Genomic DNA, 15,895 nt, shown 5'->3' with positions numbered 1-15,895 from the left:
CATCTACCATTGAAAAAATCTTGGGGGCCACAGAAGTTTTGGATCAAGCTTATATTTGTGTTTTCCCTTCATCCATGTCTTTATGATCTTATGAACAGGTTAGATGACAAATAAACACCACTATGGGGCCTAGAAAGGTTTCAATGGTGGAAATCATTATCTCTCGTGGTATGATCCGCTTGATCTTTAGATATACTTCAATTTTTTTAGATGGAAAAACGGATGGACAGTGTGGATAGACTACATACATTTAAGGTGGGCTCAACTGAATTTACTCAGCACGATGGGAGCCTACTGAGTAACTCGGTTTTTAGTAACTCAGTACACAATCCGATTTCATGAAAATAAGGGACGTGGATTAGTTGCTTATAGGTAGAGCTGGGCAAAACAGATCCGGTCCGGTGGATCCGACCTGATCTGAACCGAACCGACGGTCTGGATCGGTGCGGATCGGGTAGTCCCATCCAGATCTGAAATCTTTTCGGGTCGAGTTCGGATTGGCCCTGATCCGACCCGATCCGATTCGGTCCGATCTAATCCAGACTATGCCAAAAACAACCTCATTTCCCAAAAATCCAAACAACCAACGTCACCAAATCCTCTCAAATCATCTTCCCCTATTCTCAAAAACACATTGCACCAAAATACCCACATCTAAAACCCAAAACCCAGATTCAAAAACCTCTCATTTCCCAAAAATCCAAACAACCCACATCACCAAATCCTCTCAAAATCATCTTCCCCTTTATTCAAAACTTTCCGTCCCAAAAAAAAAAAAACCCGTCTCTAAAACCCAAAACCATATCCTAAAAACCTTCCATTCAAACTCCCACTAAAACCCATCAAATTCAAATAAGGAAAAACCCACCAAAATCCACAAAGCCCATGAACAGCACCTGAAAAGCGGACTGAAATATAAGTGGGTCTTTTCCACAATTTAGGCAGAAAGAGAAAGACAGAAAAGTGAATTTTATTCCAGCACGCGACTGGAAAGAAACCGACCTTTCGACGAGAGAGCTGATGATTCTCTTGTGTTCGGCCTTTTCTTTTCCACTGTTCGAAATCAACAGAACATGGTGTGTTTTCTCTTATCCTACGCATATCTTATCCGAACTGTGCCCAATCCGATCTGACTCGGTTTTCCAGACCAAGTCGGTCTCAGATCGGATAAGGCAAAGCATATTTTGGATCGGTCCAAGCCAGGTGACCCAGACTCGGTTCCGGATCGGATCAAGTTCAAGTCTAGCCTTGAGATTTTGGATCAGACCGAGTTGGACCCAATCGGATCTGATCCGGACCGATGCCCAGCTTATAGGTGAGTAGCTAGACTCCCATATGAAGTGACGTCACTAAATTCTGTGGGACCCACCATGATGTATGTGTTTTATCCACACCGTCCATCCATTTGGAGATATCAATTTAGGACATGAGCCAAAGAATGAGTTAGATCCAAAGCTCGAGTGGGCCCCACCATAGAAAATAGTGGAGAGAGTGACACTCACCATTAAAAATTTGTAAGGGCAACAAAAGTTTTCGATCAAGCTGAAATTTGTTTTTTTCCCCTCTTTCATGTCTGTCTTAACTTATGAACACGTTGGATGTCAGATGAACATCATAGTGGACCTTAGGAAGATTTCAACGGTGGGTATCACTCTTCCCACTTTTTTCTGTGGTGGGGTCCACTCCAGATTTGGATCTGACTCATTCTTTGTCTCATGCCATAAAATGATCTCTTGAAATGGATGGATGGTGTGGATACAAAACATACATCATGATGGGTCCCACAAAACTTGGTGACATCACTTGAGTGGCGACTCTGGCTACTCAACCTGTCAGTATCTAATCTGTGTCCGAGAATAAGGATAGAATTGAGGGGGTGTTGGGTGCATGGGATTACATGGGTTTAAGTGGGATGGAATCAGGAAAATGCAATAATTACACAGTGGCAGGGATCTTCGTTTAATCCCGTGGCTTGGCCTCTGGAATGAAAACGTATTGGCAAATCACCCTATCACTACCAGTCGGTGCTCTGTGGGTCCCACCATGATGTATTTGTTTCATCCATGCCGTCCACCCATTCTTCCATATCATTTTATGGTAAGAGCCCAAAAATGAGTTTGATCCAAATCTAACTGGACTACACAATGTTGATTGAACAGCCACCATTAAAAACTTTTTGGCGGCCACAAAAGTTTGGATCAAGCTGATATATATTTTTTCCCTTCATCCAAGTCTTTATGACCTAATCAACCGGTTAGATGTCAAATAACCATTACAGTTGGCCCTAGGAGGTTTTTAATGGTGGAATTCAATCACTACTATTTTCCCATGATGTGGTCCACCGGAGTTTTACGTCTACCTCATTTTTTGGGATCAAGCCCTAAAGTTATATTCCAAAATGGATGGACAGCATGGATAAAACAAATACATCATGGTGGGGTCCACTTAACACCAACCAAAGTAGGAATGAGGAAATCCCTCGCCGGGTGCAGATTTTAAGAAAAAGCTTTACAACCCATCTACAAACAATGATTTATGAGATATTAAAACCCACTCCCACCTAATCCGCTTTAAACCCATGCGCTAAACACCCCCTGAGGGAAGTGGATTGGCTGGTGTACGCACTGGCTACGTGTCGTGTGAAGACAGGAAAAGGATGGGCTACTCTCCCTGCCACCGGCCAATGGCTAGTGGTCGGTGCTCTATGGGCCCACCATGATGTATGTGTTTCATCCATGCCGTCCATCTGTTTTTCCAGATCATTTTATGGTATAAAACCAAAAATAAGGTATATTACAATCTCCAGTGGACCACATCACAGGAAAAAGTGTTGAATGAGCGTCCACCATTAAAAACTTTTTGGGGGCCATAAAACTTTTGAATCAAGTTGATTTTTGTTTTTTCCCATCATCTAGGCCTGCATGACCTAATCAACAGATTAGATGTCAAATAAATAGTATAATTGGCCTTAGGAGAATTTTAACCATGGATATCCAATCAATATTGTTTTCCTGTAGTGTAGTCCTCCTGAGATTTATATCCTCTCATTTTTTGGATCAAGCCCTAAAATGATCCATAGAAATGGATGAAACATATATATCATAGTGGAGCCATAGAGCACCGACAACCAGCCACGGGGCTGGTGGCAGGGAAGTAGCCAATCCGTTCTCGAACGAGCTCCCTGATGGAAGTGGACTGGCTAGTGTGCCTCACACGAGCCATATAGCTGCTGTATTGTCAGTAAGTTTGGTGGATCTGATCGTGAGGTATGTGTTATATCCAAATGGTCCATCCATTTGGTGAGCTCTTCTAAATGCTTGAGACGAAAAATAAGACAGATCTAACTATCAAGTGGACCACACTGCAAAAAGCAGTGAGGGATTGAACATCTACCATTGAAACCTTTTTTGGGTGACAAAAGTTTTGGATCAATATGAAATTTGTTTTTCCTCTTAATTCAAATCTTTATGACCTTATGAATAGATTGGATGGAAAATAAATGTTATGGTGGGCTTACTAATTGTTTAATGGTGAAAATCATTATCTCCCGTGCTATTTGTGGTGTGGCCGTGATGATCTTTGGATATGATTCATTTTTTGAATAATTCTCTAAAATAATCTCTACCACTAAGGCCCATGTAACTTTGATCTCCTTTAAACTGTCCGCACAACTCGAAGCTCGAGGAGCGTCAGTGCTTGTTTATGCAAGACACGTACCTACAACAGCTACATAGCTAGTGTATGGTACACCAGCCAATCCGCTTCCCTCGCTGATGCTCCTCCAGCTCCATTTTTTATATATAAGTTTTTTTTTAGTTTTTTTTCACACACGCACACACACCCCACACACGCACGCCATAGTGGAATTTCACCACCTATGGGTACTCGAACCCTTGACCCGGTGTTGAAACTCAGGAGAGTCTACCACTCGAGTAAGAGTAAGGACCCATGCTCCTCCAGCTCCTAGTTGTGCGAACGGTTCAAAGTATATCAGAGTTACGTGGGCCTCAAAATGATGCATTTATCATATCCACACCGTTCATCCATTTTTCGAGATCATTTTAAATCTTTCCCCCAAAAAATGAGTAATTTTAAAAGATTAAATGGACCACACCACAAATAGTAAAGTTACAAGTATTCTTACTGCTAAAACATTAGTAAAGTGTAAGTCCATGTAACACCTCGAAAATCGGGAGTCGAGCAGAAGCTCGGCTCCCTAGTTCCAACGTATCACTTATGCAACATAGATAATGATGATTAAATGTTGTCCATATTAGTGCATTAAACATGAATGAGATTACCCTAGATCAACATATCATACTCTAGAGACAATTAATTACGCAAGCGGAAGACTGTGATAGATATATAAAACACATAAGTTGTTGTAAGTCTCTAGAGTGTGAACATGTTACCAGGTTAAATAATTACATGTTTAGTTCCAAAATATATAAAATGATAAAGTGTAATGTCATCTAATCCATATCCCTATAGCATCGGTGATGCAACCCCAAGTCTAAATAGACTCGCTAGAGAGTTGCAGGTAGGAGAACTTCTCGTGGTCATAAAAGTCAGGCTCCATCTCGTAAGCCTTGACATCACTTGAAACTACAATAGAGTCAAGTTGGTGTTTTAAAATACCGTCCCAGAGTGAGAGTGAGTGATCAACTTAGTGGAGCTATAAGGCAAAGGTTAACATGTTATCAATTCAGTCAAGCAGTAATGATAAAGCAATACAACAAGCATTCCTAAGTACTCTGGTTAATACAAGGATGGGATGTGATAATGATGTATGCCCTCGCCTACACTCCCTCTGCGACATCATCTCACGGTCGTGCATGCAACACTCCCGCTGTGCTCAACTCCAATGCCAAAGGCACATGCAATGCGGTGCATGTGCGTGATTAGCCAAGTTCTTAATTAGACCTATTCATACAGCAGGTTTGGGAAGCTAAGGTACTTCCCTTATATCATTTACCCAAACAATGATCCATCTAGGGTCGTCAATCCTAGTTAATCACATATGATAGGCAAGTTCGCGAGTTTACACAATAGGTCACTATGGGAGGCTCGTCACCTTGGCGTAGGCTTAAATCACACTCGAGGTCACTACAAGAGGCTCGTCACCTGATCGTGGGTTTATTTTATACTCGAGGTCACAACGGGAAGGCTCGTCACCTTAGCGTAGGCCGACAACTCGAATACGGTGTCCCATACACCAGCATATTCAACTCATAAGTTTGGGTTGCTCACTGGTTACTATGGGGAGGCTCGTCACCCCAACATAGGCCGACAGCTCGACCACGGTGTCCCATACACTCATGAGTCTTAGCGGATCATGGTACCAAGGTTAAATAGGCTTTGCACTGGTCAGTGGTACCTTAGATTCAGACAGTATTGTCCATACATGGTAAACATATATTAGGCCAATCGAGTTACTTGACAAGCTCGACTGGTACGAGTGTATGTTGAGTTATTCGACATGGAGCGCATACGCACTCCTTGTGGCCTAACCGCCATCGATAATCACCGTATGACTCGGATTCATCGAATGTGTCCTTGGTGGCGGAACCAATCCGGCCACTCTAACGAAATTTGTTACCGAATGCCTGGACTACGTTGCAGTCCCAATCACAATCCAAGATATTAGCATTCACATATGGTAGTCATAGCAGTATTGAGCAAACAATTCAAGCATTGAAATCATTTGAGCATTTCATAAAAATACAGAATAAACATATTATCACACCTATGCATTTCATACCTAAATCACGTAGTTGGATTGAGGTTACATAAGGTTACATAAAGAAATCAATGCATATAGTTAAGGTGGCTGAGAATCTTATCTCAACACCTTTAATAAATGCATTTTATCAAACAATTACTCATTCGGACATTTTATCAAACACTTAGGCTACACCTTTTGACATACATGATATAACTTGGTTATAACATATATTAGGGGAAATCCTTTCACAAAGGAGTTGTCACACGTACAACAATCATATATTCTCAATCAATAACCATGGCAAGCACAAATCATAATTCTATATTCATTCAAACATTTCAACAAGCACATGGAAAGCCTTATATTCAGCATAGTTCATATATGTGTGTAATATACGACGAATCTTCTTTCTATGTCACCGATCTCCTTTCCAATATTGCGGATGGCTGGTATGTCTTTGATGCAACAAGCAAAACTTCATATGGATCCCATGAATCCAACACTTGTCTCTCTTCCTTGATTTTGAATGTTAAAAGATGTAGGAGTCGATGACGTCCTCGATATCATAAGCTGCTTGTCTTATTTGGGCCACCTAAACCTTAACTCTATCATTATCTCTACGATTCCCATGGAGGTCTTTGAGTAAGGCATGCATCCATAAAAGTTTGTCTCGAAGTGATTTGATCTTACCATCTACTCCGAGTAGCAATTCTGCTTCCTGCGCTAGAAAATCATTAAGCCTTTGTATGACGAACTGAACAACAATATCAGCCATATTCTCTTTCTCTCAGTCTCTCCTTCAAAAGCTTCTAAGCTCAAGACAAGGCTTTCTCAGCTTAACCTTCAATATGGAAGATAACTCGGTATAAAATCAAAGGCACTCAATTATTTCATCTTTTGCTTTAGCAAAAGCAAAGGCGCTCAATTATTTCATCTTTTGCTTTAGCAAAAGCAAAGGCCTCGATTATTTCGGACGCGGATTGCGATCTATCCCCGCGGTCTCCAGATGGGAACGGACAGGAGATTTGAGTGGCCATCGTGAAGTATGGGTCTTATCCACACCATCCATCCATTTATTCCTGTGATTTTTGTATGTAATCCAAAAATTGAGGTATATCCAAGGCTCAAGTGGACCACACCACATGAAGCAGTGGTGACAATGATTCTCACCGTTGAAACTTTTCTAGGTCACACCGTGATATTTATTTTAAATCCAACCTATTCATAAATTTACATAAACCTAGATGAATAGGAAACAAAAATACCAGCTCCATCCAAAACTTCTGTGGCCCCCAAGGAGTTTCCATCGGTAAGAGTTCAATCCCCATTGTGTAGTCCAAATGTATCTTGGATCTGCTTAAGTTTTGGGTTAATATCATAAAATGACACGAAAAGAATGATGGACGGTGTGGATAGGATCCATACATCATGGTGGCCACTCAAAGTTCCTGCTCGTTGCCAGCTGGAGACGGGCAGGGTAGGATGCAATCCATATTTGCACACAGATTGCGTCCTACTCTGTGGGGCCCACCGTAATGGAAGTGTTTTATCCTCTCATATCATTTTAAGATATGATCCAAAAACTGAGGCAGGTACAGGGATTAAGTGGACCACAAGGTGGGGATTGAACTTCCACAGTTAAAAACTTCTTAGGAGCTAGAGAAGTTTCGGATCAAGCTGATATTTGTGTTTTCACTTCATCCACGCCTACATGACCTTATTAATAGGTTGGAGGGTAAACAAACATCACAATGGCCCTTAGAAAAGTTTCAACGGTAGATCTCATTATCACTGCAGCTTCCTTTGTCTTCTGGAGCTCTAGACCTGCTTCATTTTTAGAATAATTGCTTAAAATGATCTGAGAAAAGCAATGAACGGCATTGATAAAACACTTACATCACGGTGGGCCCCATAAATCCCTTCCGCGTCTTGTTCACACCCCAAGTGCAGGGTTGTGATGTAGTAATAAACTCGGTAAGACCGAGGTCGAATCCACAGGGACTGAAACCTGTACATTATCTGAAAATAACCAGATCTAGAACTAGGCTAATATGAAATCTAAACCAATTGTGATTTGAGGAATAATGGTGAAATATTAATCTAAACTTAAAGAATTCAGAGAAAGGGAACTAGGGATTCAGAGGATCCACTTGTAGAGATCAGGGAGATCTTATGCCTGCTTCATAGATATTATACTGAACTTACTTGATATAGCTTTCAAGAGATGAAAGGTATAAGAATTAGGTATGATTCCATCACAAATCCATGCCTAAGAGACAAGGTAAACAACAGAACTTAGACCAATCCATAACCAACTAAAAGATGTATGAGTGTTAGGAAGGATTCCATCATCCAACCATGTCTATGAGACGATGGCGAACAACAGGGTTTCCGAACATCAAAATAAAAGGAAAAGAATTATTCAAGCCATCACAGATCTACTGTAATTTAAATCACAACAAACCATTAATGACTAAAAGAATTTCTTAAATCAAAACAAAGTCAATCAGTTCAGTTTAAATCAAACCTGTAGAAGCTTCCATCACGCCACAAGCTTCACCTCTTAGCCCTAGCTAAGAGGTTTAGCCTAACATAATCAGACTAAATCTCAACATAATTCATAGGAAAAAGAAGAAAAATTTTAAAAATATATATAAAAATTTTAAACACTTCTCTCTCCACCTCTCTTTCTCTATCTGACGTCCCCTGTTCAAGCACTCCCTCTTCTCCACGTTTGGAACTCTTTTTATAGCTTTTGGAGTGGTGGAAATCGGATTTGGGAAGCTATTGCACGCGCAGCGAAAGCCTTTTCGCAGCCAAGTTCGGGGCTTCGTAACTCTCGCGTTCCTTGCATTATTCCTGTAAAATCAACGTCTTTTGGAGGTATTTTAACTGGCCTACACGATGGACGGTTCAGATCTGCCATATGATCAAAGATGGTGGGCCACAACTGCCTGGAAAATCAAATTTCGCGGACGTGCGTAGCCTTTCGCACGTCGGCGCTGACGTGATCGGTGGGCTCCACAGAGGTGTTTTGGAGGAAATCCACCCCGTCCATTAGATTGCCCTCGAAATTTCGGTCAGAAACGGATGGTTTTTCATGTCCATTGACTCAGAATCAGAGAAAAAATCATTCAAACATCAATTTGAACGTTGTAGGGCAGTCCACTTATGGCCTCTATATCGTGCACGTGTGCTTGCATGGGTCCAAAAATTCAGCATAGTTTTGAAGTATTCATGGCCCTCTACAAGATGGACAGTTTAGATTATCCGTACGTACACTATGTGGGGCCCACTAGCGTCCGCAAAATGGATGCTGTCCGTCCGTTATACAGCGCTAAAACAGCAACTACCGTGTTAGGAAGAAGACGCGGATCAACGCTGCTGACCCACCTTACTTGGTTCGGTGCGCAGCAGCACGTGTGTACCTTATGTACACACGCTATATATATGGGGCCCATTGTGATGTTCTATCAAAATCCAAACCATTCATTCGATTAATCTCCCTATTTAAGGCGTTGAGACCAGATTTGAGGCAGCTTCAGGTATCAGGTGGGCCCAGAATCAACGGTTTATGGGCTGATCTGTTAGTTGGGGTGCTTCTATAGTGATCCGAGGGCTGAAATTTGATATGTATAGTTAATTTATGGCCCTCAGGCCATGTATAAAATTTTGAGCCAATCAGATGGCGGGAACTATGTGATCTTGCATTCTTCACCGATTTCGGGCCTCTTTAACGTGAATGGCTTGATTTTCTCGGATCCCTGGCATGTAAATTCTTCAGTCTTGGTTTTCTAGAGTATCTCCCTTGCTCTGGTGACTTCGGAGTGTTAAATCCACACTTCTAGCACCCTTTTTCAGTCCATGCTCGTAAATACACTCTGCATCACAAACACGATTAAATCGGGCCATTAAACGGTATCATGCTTGTAAATCCATGCAATAACTGGGTCTGATATACAATATTTGACCATCAACACAACCTCCAACCAGCATTTTGCTAGTCCCGAGCAAAATATGCGAAAAGTAAGTTGAGAATTACAGAACAATTTCTATAAACTCGAGTGATTTTTGTAGAATAATCCAGATATGAGAATTCCCAGATTCTCTTAGACTCAAGCGCACGGTAAACTTCATAATCAAGTTCAAAGTATTATTCCATTAATTAGAAAAATTCTAATCATTGAGATCTATGAGTGTACAGTGTAATCTCAGCTTATCATCATTAAAATTCACTTCTCTATTTCAGGATATCATTGGTAACCAATAAGAAGATTCATGATAACCAAAACTTGCCTCACAGATCATCTTTTCATTCCTTCAGCTTTTGATTTTTCCATTAAAAGTAACGCCAAGAAGGGGAATCAAATCCTCACCTATAGGGAGCAAACCTATGATGAAGACTGTACACCCAAATTTTTCATATATCATTCATAGGGAATTAAATCTACACCTATAGGGAGCAAACCTATGGTGTCGACCATTCGCCCAATCCTTTCAATTTCTCAGGTTGGTTCCTTTCAAGCTTAGTGGTACCAAGTAAATCCTTCAATATCAAACTGAAACCTTAATGTGAAAGCGAGATGTGACATGTGAGATCATAACTCAATCAATGTTTACAACTTCTAATTCTGGATTAACAATTCAAACTTAACTATGAAATCCAACAGATACTGAATCCAAGCGTCTTAAATTATTAACATCACGTATCTTGAATTTCCAAGTGCCCTAGAAGGCCATCAAAATCCCTTCGAATTCACAAGAAAGTCCAGAAAAATTAAAAAAAATTCACAATTCTTGCTCAAGACCAAGAAAATGCTGATTAGAAAACCTAATCTCCCACCCCCAACCTAAAATCTACATTGTCCTCAATGTAAAAGAAATAAGCATGTAATGTACATGGGACAACAAAAATATAAGAGTGATGGAAAGATAGTACCTGGACAAAAGAATCAAAAGGTTTTTTCAAAAATATCAACGTAAAAGCGAGTCAGCACAAGAGAGAAATCAACAAAAGCAAAATAACAAAAATAAAATCACAAAACAGATCCTACCTATACCACTTTCGCAGGTGCTCTTGATTGCATTTAGCATATGCAACAAGCCTTTAAACCCCTAGGTTGCCTCTAGTGGACGAGTTGTAGTCTCGTGAGGGTTTGTAGTAATGTTACCCACAAACATGGAACTAACTAACTAGGAAAATGAAATGAATTGAAAAGCTGAGTTGCCTCCCAGAAGTGCTAAGTTTAACGTCTTTAGCCAGACCAAAGCAACTACCCTAGTCCTATGCAAACAGAAAACCTACCTATACCTCCATCAGACTAGGAGATCATTCCTAGTAAACAGGATCAGTCAGAGGCATTGACATGTCCTCTGAATCAAATTTCTCGACAAATGGCTTTAAGCGATGTCCATTTACTTTAAACTCCTTGCCATTGTCGGGGTCTCTTATCTCGATGGCCCCATGAGAGTAAGCAGTGATAACAGTAAAAGGGTCGGTCCAACGAGATTGAAGCTTACCAGGAAAGAGATGTAATCGAGAGTTATACAAGAGGACTTTCTGACTTGGCGTGAATGATTTTCATAAAATATGTTGGCCATGAAACGCCTTCATCTTGTCCTTGTAAATTCTCGAGTTCTCATAAGCGTCGTTCCGGATTTCTTCGAGTTCATTTAACTAAAGTTTGCGTAGCGAGCCAGCGTTGTCCAAATTGAAATTGAAACTTTTGATCGCCCAGTAGGCTCTATGTTCCAACTCCACAGGCAAGTGGCAAGCTTTCCCATAGACAAGTCTAAAGGGAGACATTCCAATAGGGGTTTTAAAAGCAGTACGGTACGCCCATAAGGCATCGGTCAATCGAATTGACCAATCCTTACGGTCAGGGTTAACCGTTTTTTCTAAAATGTGTTTGATCTCCCTATTGAAAATCTCAACTTGCCCGCTTGTCTGTGGGTGGTATGGGGTGCTCACCTTATGAGAGATACCGTATTTCTTCATTAAACTCTCAAATGGTCTATTACAAAAGTGCGAGCCCCCATCACTAATGATAGCTCGAGGCGTTCCAAATCGAAAAAGGATGTTTTCTTTCAGGAATTTAATGACCGTGCGATGGTCATTAGTTCGACACGGAATCGCTTCGACCCATTTAGTGACATAGTCTACGGCAAGCAAAATATATAAATTTCTAAAAGATTGGGGGAATGGCCCCATGAAATCGATGCCCTAGCAATCAAATGCCTCTATGATAAGAATGGGATTTAAGGGCATTATATTTCAACGGGATAATGCTCCCAATTTCTGACAACGCTCACAAGCTCTGCAAAACTCATGAGTGTCCCTGAACATAGTGGGCCAATAAAAGCCACACTGCAGAATTTTTACCGTGGTCTTTTTTGCAGAAAAGTGACCACCACAGGCCTGTGAGTGACAGAAGGAGATGACACTCTGATGCTCATCGTCTGGCACACATCTCCTCAAGATTTGGTCTGGGTAATATTTAAACAAGTATGGATCATCCCAGAAGAAGTTGCGCACCTTGGTGAAAAATTTCTTCTTATCTTACGCAATCCAATGTGTCGGTATGGAACCTGTGGCAAGATAATTAGCGATATCAGCGAACCAAGGCGAATGGGAGACTCTGAACAACTGTTCATCAGGAAACATGTCATTAATCTGCGTCGTCTCAAAGGAATCAGAGGGATTAAGGCGAGAAAGATGGTCAGCCACTACGTTCTCTACTCCCTTCTTATCTTTTATCTCTAGGTCAAATTCCTGAAGTAGGAGGATCCATCGTATCAGGCGGAGCTTAGCATCATTCTTAGACAGAAGATACTTAAGCGCTACGTGATCAGTGTAAATAATGATCTTAGGACCTAAATTTGTCCAAGGCGAACACTACGGCTAAGAGTTCCTTTTCCGTAGTTGAGTAGTTCACTTGGGCAGGATTTAGAGTCTTACTTGCGTAGTGAATAACGTAGGGTTTCTTATCTTTTCTCTGGCCTAGAACTGCCCCAAGAGCATAATCAGACGCGTCGCACATAAGTTCAAAAGGAATGCTCCAGTCAGGTGGCTGTATGATGGGTGCACTAGTCAATATGCCCTTAAGCTTAGTGAAAGCTTCCTGACATGATTCAGTCCACTCGTATGGTGCATCCTTTTGAAGTAGATTACATAGAGGACGAGAGATGAGACTAAAGTCCTTTATGAATTTTCTGTAAAAATCGGCGTGTCCTAGGAAGGATCGCACGCCCCTTATGTTCTTGGGTGGAGGTAGGTTAGAGATAAGATCGATCTTTGCCTTATCCACCTCGATTCCTTTGGATGAAATAATGTGTCCAAGGACAATTCTCTTCTGAACCATGAAATGGTACTTCTCCCAATTAAGTACCAAGTTCTTTTCTTCACATCTTTTCAGCACGCATTTAAGACTTTCCAAGCACTCGCTGAAAGATGGACCGAAGACAGAGAAATCGTCCATAAAGACCTCTAAATATTGCCCCACCATGTCAGAAAATATGCTCATCATACATCGCTGGAAGGTGGCAGGAGCATTACATAGTCCAAACGGCATCTTTCGGTAAGCAAAGGTGCCGTAGGGACATGTAAACGTAGTCTTTTCTTGATCTTCAGGGGCGATCTCTATCTGATTGTAGCCTGAATACCCGTCAAGGAAACTGTAATAGGAATGACCAGCTAACCTTTCCAAGATCTGATCAATGAAGGGCAAAGGAAAGTGGTCTTTTCTCGTGACGGTATTTAATTTTCTGTAGTCAATGCACATCCTCCAACCAGTAGTGACTCTAGTCGGCACGAGTTCATTATTGGCATTGGCTACGATGGTGATCCCGGACTTCTTAGGAACCACTTGAGTTGGACTTACCCACTGACTATCAGATATAGGGTATATGATACCCACATCCAATAGTTTAAGAACATCGGCCTTAACCACTTCCTTCATGTTTGGATTTAGTCTACGTTGTGGTTGCCGAGCGGTCTTTGCATTATCCTCAAGATATATGCGGTGAGTACAAATCGAGGGGTCGATTCTCTTGAGGTCCGCGATTGTCCATCCAAGGGCTCCCTTATACTCCAGTAAAGTAGATATGAGCATACTCTCTTGTTCTTTCTCAATGTGGGCAGAAATCACCACCGGGTATGTCTCATCTTGACTTAAGTATGCATATTTTAAATCAGAGGGCAAAGGTTTTAGGTCAAGCTTCGGTGGCTTGAGGTTAGACGGTAGAGGTACTTCATCAGTTTGGGGTAACTCTTCAAATTGTGGCCTCCACCGGTTAACTTCAAGTACCGGTACCGCATCAAGCATGACACACGTCTCCCTAATTATGTCATCATCAAACTCATGGGAGTGGGCCAAGCACGTCTCTAGAGGATCAGAGGATAAGGTAAGGGGTGTCCTGTCATCCACGAAAGTATTAATCATGTTAATATCGTAGATGTCATCATCTTCCTCTATCCGTCTGGCCGTGTTGAAAAAGATATTCATTTCTAATGTCATATTCCTGAAAGACATGCTCATGACACCATTCCTACAATTGATAATTGCGTTTAAAGTGGCAAGGAATGGGCGACCAAGAATGACGAGAATCTGAGTGCTTGTGTTACCGATGGGTTCGGTATCCAGGATGATGAAATCAACTGGGTAGTAAAATCGATCAACCTGGACCAACACATCCTCAATTATCCCTCTTGGTATACGAACAGAGCAATCAACAAGTTGTAGTGTGTTAAGATGAGTTTTAATTCACCTAAGCCCAATTGTTTATATACCGAGTAGGGGATAAGATTAACGCTCGCTCCTAAGTCAAGAAGTGCGTGATCAATTCGATGGTCCCCAATTACATATGATATGGTTGGGCTACCGGGGTCTTTGAATTTTTACGGCACATCTTGCTTTAGGATGGCACTCACTTTCTCAGTCAGGAAGATTTTCTTTTGAATATTTTACTGTCTTTTGGTCGTACATAAGTCTTTCAGGAATTTGGCATATGAAGGTATTTGTTTCACGGCATCAAGTAGTGGAATGTTGACCTTCACTTGTTTCAACACCTCTAGAATATCCTGAGAGTTAGAGAGCGATTTTGGTGCAACCAACCGTTGGAGAAATGGAGCAACTGGCTTTCCTTGAGGTTCCGGTTCTAACTCTGGTGGGGCATGGCTAGATCCATCTTCTTTATCCACTTCCGGGTCCTTAGGCTTTTCAGCCCTAACCGGAATGGTTTTGTCAATGATCTTTCCATTCCTAAGAGTGGTGATGGATTTAGCTTGCTCCATCTGATTTGAAGAGCTTGGGTCGCTAACTTCATATTGCGGTTTAGGATTGGGAAGAGGTTGAGCTGGGAAGCTCCCCTTGTTCCCAATCGTATTTTCAGCCTTAAGTCCTTGTATTGCTTTTGTAAGGTCTTGGAAGGCCTGTAGCATACCCTGATTGAAAAGCTCTTGCTTTTGAAAATGTTTCAGAACCAAATCCTCTTGAGGTTTCTCTTGAGTTGGATTTTGATTTAGGTAACCTTGAGGTGTAGCGGTTTGTCCATTCCTCCAACTGAAGTTTGGATGATTTCTCCAGCTAAGATTATATGTGTTAGAGGTGGGCCCACTAAAAGGTCTTTGGTAATTGCTTACAGCATTGGATTGCTCATTTAATACCTCTTGAAAGGCAGAGATAGTTGGACAGTTTTCAGTAGTATGAATGTTGCAACCACAGATGCTACAAACAATTTCCTTAGCCTTATCCTTCTTAAATTCCATGGCCTCAAGTTTCCTAGTGAGATTAGCTACCTTAGCATTAATATTAACGTCTTCTCTCAGGAGATACATTCCACCCCTTTCCTTGGAATGAGTCGGCCTAGACGTAGTACTAGGTCTAGGGGAGATGTCCCATGTTTGTGTGTTCTCAGCAAGTTTATCAAAGTAATCCCACACTTCATTGACTCCTTTATTCATAAACTCCCCATTACACATCGTTTCGACTAATTAGCGTATGGGAGATGTCAGTTCATCATAGAAAAAGTTCGTGATGCGCCACGTTTCAAAACCATGTTGTGGGCATGAACTGACAAGATCCTTGAACCGCTCCCAACATTGGAAGAATGTTTCATCTTCCCTTTGGGCGAAGTTCATGATCGACTTTCTTAGGGTATTCGTCTTATGGT

General features: G+C 41.4%; 1 non-coding gene across 1 annotated transcript; it reads left to right on the top strand.

The window, feature by feature from the left end:
- The first annotated feature begins 15,774 nt into the window (after nucleotides 1-15,774).
- On the top strand, nucleotides 15,775-15,881 carry LOC131257202 (small nucleolar RNA R71). The gene has a single exon (XR_009177215.1). It is a non-coding gene; the product is annotated as a small nucleolar RNA R71 (small nucleolar RNA).
- The last annotated feature ends 14 nt before the right edge of the window (nucleotides 15,882-15,895 follow it).

Source organism: Magnolia sinica, chromosome 9, assembly GCF_029962835.1.
Source record: "Magnolia sinica isolate HGM2019 chromosome 9, MsV1, whole genome shotgun sequence".
Classification (NCBI taxonomy): domain Eukaryota; kingdom Viridiplantae; phylum Streptophyta; class Magnoliopsida; order Magnoliales; family Magnoliaceae; genus Magnolia; species Magnolia sinica.
Note: the sequence above shows the minus strand (reverse complement) of the source record. Positions and strands in the feature narration are given on the sequence as shown.